The sequence below is a fragment of the Stylophora pistillata genome, chromosome 2 (genome assembly GCF_964205215.1).
Source record: "Stylophora pistillata chromosome 2, jaStyPist1.2, whole genome shotgun sequence".
Taxonomy (NCBI): Eukaryota; Metazoa; Cnidaria; class Anthozoa; order Scleractinia; family Pocilloporidae; genus Stylophora; species Stylophora pistillata.
The window spans coordinates 44,800,872-44,807,001 of record NC_142520.1 but is presented as its reverse complement, the minus strand read 5'-3'; the positions used below and the strand labels follow the sequence as shown (position 1 = coordinate 44,807,001).

Sequence of the window (6,130 nt, the reverse complement as noted above, 5' to 3'; positions counted from 1 at the left end):
GCCGCGAAAGAAGGCAGTTGATTTTGTTTCAATGAGTATCGTAAATTGACAATTAATTAGCCTAATTAATAAGAAGTATAAAGCTTTGCGTTTAAAAAAGGAATCATGGAATAAAGCTGTCTGCTTTCGTTTGCTTTCCTTGTAAACTGCAAGCAGCCTTGGTGTTTATCTTTGCGATAGTGAGTGAAAATGTTTGACAGCACATTCTTAAATAAATGAATAGAAAATTAGAAAAACATATTTTTATTCATCTTTACGTTATATTATTTTGTTCGATAATGGTCCTTTGTAAATCAAGCTTGACAGATCTTGTATGGACACGTTAGATGCTGAAAGTAAAGTTTACATAACAAGAACAGTGACTTGAAATGCAATAAGGGCATTTCCGGTGAGTTGCAATAAGGGCATTTCCGGTGAGTTTTCAGGTCCTCCTGGAAAACAGTATATTTTCCGTGCACACTTCAAGGCCGTAAAAATATCAACCTTCTTAAAAGCTCGCATCGCCTTAATCATTATTTGCCTTTTCCTCTTTCTTTTTTTGATAATAAAAATTAACGGTAAAAAACTACGACGTTTCGAAGTCTGCATGACCTCATTATCAAGTAAAATGTTAAAACTGATGTAAAATTGTAGCTCAGAGATTATATACAAATAAAATGTGATAACTTCATTAGAATAATGAGCGTTCATTGTTATTGGTGTTTAACATGTCAGATCGTGCAGTATATGTTTAAATAAATACTTTTGCACGTATTGAGTCAGACTGCGTGTTTAGCTTTGGTTTTTGTTCGCGAATGAATAGCATTTCGTGAATTAAGCAGTCCATTTTTCCGCGGCATTTCTTGAGAACGGAAAACATTTCCTCTAGGCTAGTGGACGCTACACTGTGGGCTTCTTTCAGATGCTTGCCAATGACAGAGGCTTTATGTTCTTCTATGCGTTGATGAAGATGGCGTGTGGTATAACCGATATAATCCGCATCGCACGAATCACATTTAAAAGTGTAAACAACGCATTGGTGGTTAATTAAAGCGGGCTTCTCTTCTTGTATCTTGAGCTTTCCCTCGATCTTACGACTCGTGAAAACTGGTTGTAGGTCAGTTCCGATTTTCCGGCCAAGATCTTTCAGCTGATGTCTTACTGTGTCGGCCGATATTTGGTCTTTAAATGGTAAAGTTATTCTGACAGGTTTTTGTGTAGCCGCGTCAAGTTCAGTTGGGGTTTCGTGACGGCTTTGGATCGTAGAACTCGTGTACCAGGCGATAGCTGAGTTGATGAGTTTCACTGGGTACTTAAGCTTAGTAAACATCCGCTTGAGATGCTGGCATTCCTTCGTAAAAGATTCTTTCGTTGATGACAGGCGGTAAGCTCGGTTCAGCATTGTATTCAGCAGAGATCTTTTGTAACGCTGATCGACATGGCTCTGGTAATGTAAGAGCAGTCCTGTATCAGTTGGTTTATGATATACGCTTGTTGTCAGGTGGCAACCGTTTTTCTCAATCATCATACCGAGGAATGGAAGCTTGTTGTTTTCAGCAATTTCCGTTGTGAACTGTATGGCAGGATGGCATTCGTTCAATGTTGAAAGGAGGGCTGTTGCGGCTTGAATATTTGGCATCGTGGCTAATGTTTCGTCGACGTACCTTTTGTAGAAACTTGGTAACTTGTTGTTGCGATCCAGTTGTTCTTCAATGGAGCACAGGAAAACGTTTGCCATAAGGGGTCCCAGGGGCGAGCCCATGGCCACACCGTCCACCTGCTCGTAAAGTTGACCGTCGAACTGAAATAGCTGATCTTTGGTTGCTATTCTTAAAAGTTCGGTAAGACCTGTCTTTGTGAGGTTGAGACCATGCGTTTCATTAAACCAGTTGTTTTTAAAGGCTTTTTCAGCGATGATCTCAATAGTCTCGTCGAGTGGCACGTTGGTAAATAAAGCACGTACGTCATACGACACGAGAATGTCATTCGGGTTGAGTGGTGTTTCCCTTATCACTTCGGCGAAGGAGAAGATATCGCAGATAGTGTGCTGATTTAATGAAAGGGGCTTAAGCTTCTCTTCAAGCCACTTGGCCAATAAAACGCATGGTCTCAACCTCACAAAGACAGGTCTTACCGAACTTTTAAGAATAGCAACCAAAGATCAGCTATTTCAGTTCGACGGTCAACTTTACAAGCAGGTGGACGGTGTGGCCATGGGCTCGCCCCTGGGACCCCTTATGGCAAACGTTTTCCTGTGCTCCATTGAAGAACAACTGGATCGCAACAACAAGTTACCAAGTTTCTACAAAAGGTACGTCGACGACACATTAGCCACGATGCCAAATATTCAAGCCGCAACAGCCCTCCTTTCAACATTGAACGAATGCCATCTTGCCATACAGTTCACAATGGAAATTGCTGAAAACAACAAGCTTCCATTCCTCGGTATGATGATTGAGAAAAACGGTTGCCACCTGACAACAAGCGTATATCATAAACCAACTGATACAGGACTGCTCTTACATTACCAGAGCCATGTCGATCAGCGTTACAAAAGATCTCTGCTGAATACAATGCTGAACCGAGCTTACCGCCTGTCATCAACGAAAGAATCTTTTACGAAGGAATGCCAGCATCTCAAGCGGATGTTTACTAAGCTTAAGTACCCAGTGAAACTCATCAACTCAGCTATCGCCTGGTACACGAGTTCTACGATCCAAAGCCGTCACGAAACCCCAACTGAACTTGACGCGGCTACACAAAAACCTGTCAGAATAACTTTACCATTTAAAGACCAAATATCGGCCGACACAGTAAGACATCAGCTGAAAGATCTTGGCCGGAAAATCGGAACTGACCTACAACCAGTTTTCACGAGTCGTAAGATCGAGGGAAAGCTCAAGATACAAGAAGAGAAGCCCGCTTTAATTAACCACCAATGCGTTGTTTACACTTTTAAATGTGATTCGTGCGATGCGGATTATATCGGTTATACCACACGCCATCTTCATCAACGCATAGAAGAACATAAAGCCTCTGTCATTGGCAAGCATCTGAAAGAAGCCCACAGTGTAGCGTCCACTAGCCTAGAGGAAATGTTTTCCGTTCTCAAGAAATGCCGCGGAAAAATGGACTGCCTAATTCACGAAATGCTATTCATTCGCGAACAAAAACCAAAGCTAAACACGCAGTCTGACTCAATACGTGCAAAAGTATTTATTTAAACATATACTGCACGATCTGACATGCTAAACACCAATAACAATGAACGCTCATTATTCTAATGAAGTTATCACATTTTATTTGTATATAATCTCTGAGCTACAATTTTACATCAGTTTTAACATTTTACTTGATAATGAGGTCATGCAGACTTCGAGACGTCGTAGTTTTTTATCGTTAATTTTTATTATCAAATGTATTTCTAAACATTCTCTGATTAGAATTCTTTCTTTTTACTTTTTAATCAAGGCTTATTCTGAGTAGACTTTATCAAAGCTCTTAATTTTGAGACAGAACTTGAGATAGGCTGAGTAATATAAGCGTCATTTATTTCCTAATGGAATTGTTCCATTTTTCCATTCGTGACTTCCCTGGAAGGCTCAGTATCAGAGTTTCAGGCAGAGTTTCAGGCATACTTTTGATAGCTCAATTGGTACCGCGCCTTCATAAGTTGCAATAGAGTAAAATTTATGTATTCCAAAAGAGCAATGCTTCCTCAGATGCTACGCGTAGAAGCCCGCATGAAACAGACGGTAATTTTAATATCCAAAGCCCTCATCAGGTGTTTTAGCTCGACAAACATACCTTTCATACATTGTTTTTGAGAAACACGGGCAATTTCTTTTTCCGATGGGTGTGCTTGCACCGGGAGAGATGGAAAGGTCGTTAGACAGTTTCCTTATACAGAGCTGCGATTCATCAGGGACGGGGGGAGGAGGGAAATCACATGGTATTCAGGAGGAATGGAGTCACTGGGATTAGTCGTCGCCAACAGAGTATGAAGGGGAGGGGAGGGAGGACTACAGCAAATTGACTACTAAAATTGAATTTTACAGAGCCTCATGGGAAATCTCATGGGGCTACAGCGAACGCCAGACCATGTTTCATTTTGTGTCAGTAAAAAAAGAGCTGACAGTCTGACAACTGATTATTTTCATTTGAATTGTATATTTATTGCTATGGAATTATTAGGGAGCGTCACTAATGCAAAACCAAATTTAAATTGAATAAAAAATATCTCACGATAATCGCAATTGTGAAGCGGTTTTACCTTCCATCAGGGTTTTATGATGGACATGATAAATAGTTCATTACATATCAGCATCACGATATAAATTTTTCGGCACTCAAAGATAAAATTCGTCAAAAATTAACTCTGCTCACTTAACGAATAATATGTTTAAGCCGGGCCTGGTTTTAAATTGAACTGCTGAAAAAAATTACAGGTTTCTAGGGCCGTATGTAACCCCGTCGCACTTCCATTAACACAATGGAATAGGAATTGTTTATAAAAAAAAACAAACAAACAAACAAACAAAAAAGAGGACACACTCTGATGCGCGAGAACGATCAACTTTATTGATGAGTATACAAATATGTATATTTTTGCCTCTATTGCGAAAACGTTTGCCGCTGAAGTCTTTTCTTTTTCCTCTGTCACATCAAGCCTATCAATAAAGAGACAACATGGAAGTGATTATAATAAACTTCGAGTCGTATACTGTAATTGAATTTGATTAGGTCTGATTTGTGCCTATTTACAGTGCAACCTAACCTAGGTGTCATGTCGACAAATGTCTTGTCTCGCTAAAAACACTGATCAAGTTAATGTACAGCAATTAGTTTCAAATGTCAATCGATTAGATCAAAGGTCCAGTGTACAAACAAAACATTACATAATGAATCGCTAAAACACGTGTCATTTCACGTGGGTCCGCGTGTAACATGTGCGAAGAATCTGACAGTGATATACTGAGTTCGATATTGACACAATTATAATTGTAATACATAACTATGACTGAACTGGAATTAGTAGAATCCGCAAATGACACTACAAAAGTCATATTTTTTTAGCTGATGTTCGACAAGCTAATATTGACTTCTTGATATCATCTTAGTGCACGTTAATACTTTTAATCGAATGGCAACCCAGATGTTTCTTCAGTTCATATTCATATTCATATTCCAGGTTGTTAGGGATTAGTTGGTGAAGATTACTTTGTGAAAAGTGTTGCCATAAGGCTTTTCTCTGGACTACTTAACGAACGCTTGCTTAGATCAGCTTTTATTGTAATGCCTTTTACTGCGTTTCATACAGCATCGCATAGCTCAAAGTGAACTTAAACGACATAAATACAAGGAAAATATATCATGGCGAGGATTCCCAAACATTTGGAGCAAAACAGAGCAACCCATTTAGATATCTCACGAAGGAGATGATCACAACTGAACGAGTTAAAAGTGTTTGCGGGTTACCTATTTAGTGTGGAAATTTTAAACCCTAACCTGGTTCGGTTTTTTGTTGAACGTTATCTGTTCTTGGTAATAGGTTCATGAAGACAGTACTTCAAAACATCGGGCAATAAATCTTTCTTAAATACTTTTTTGTAAGTTATTACTAAAGCAAACCTCTATTCAATGAACAAAATTCATCATTAAAACTACTGGCTGAATCAAACAAACTGTCATCGATCCTAGCCTTACCTCTATCAGCGGCTTTTGGCACTGCTCACAGCTCAGTTTACAGTTTAGCTTCATGTATTGCGGATTTTTAGAGCATTCCCCTTGTTTAGTCCATGCGTGACAGTTTATGTCCGAGTCTGGACACTCTGCCCAGAAAAAAGCGGGGTTTACACATATCAAAGACAATGAATAAAAAACAACGCTAACGACGCTAAACAAGGAAGTTACAAGATTAAAGGAAACTTCCCTTAACTCTGTCCCAAGTTCGTTTCCAAAGCCCTTAGCACTTCCAATTTACTTGTGCAGTTGTTTGTTTGCTTTCTTTGTCTGTTTGCTTTCCTTTTAATTTTCCTCTATTTTTTTTTTTCTTGAATTGCTCTCCTCGGTAGTGTATAAAATGAAAATAAGAGACATCATTTTGCCCTTGTATATCAGTTTTTGTCCTGTCAAAAGTAATCCGGAAAAC

General features: G+C 39.2%; 1 long non-coding RNA gene across 1 annotated transcript; it reads right to left on the bottom strand.

Annotated features, from left to right (window-relative positions):
• Positions 1–4,538: 4,538 nt before the first annotated feature.
• Positions 4,539–5,798, bottom strand: LOC148739779 (uncharacterized). Its single transcript, XR_015996961.1, has 2 exons — positions 5,686–5,798; positions 4,539–4,649 (listed from the first exon to the last, which is right to left on the bottom strand). It is a non-coding gene; the product is annotated as an uncharacterized LOC148739779 (long non-coding RNA).
• Positions 5,799–6,130: the final 332 nt, after the last annotated feature.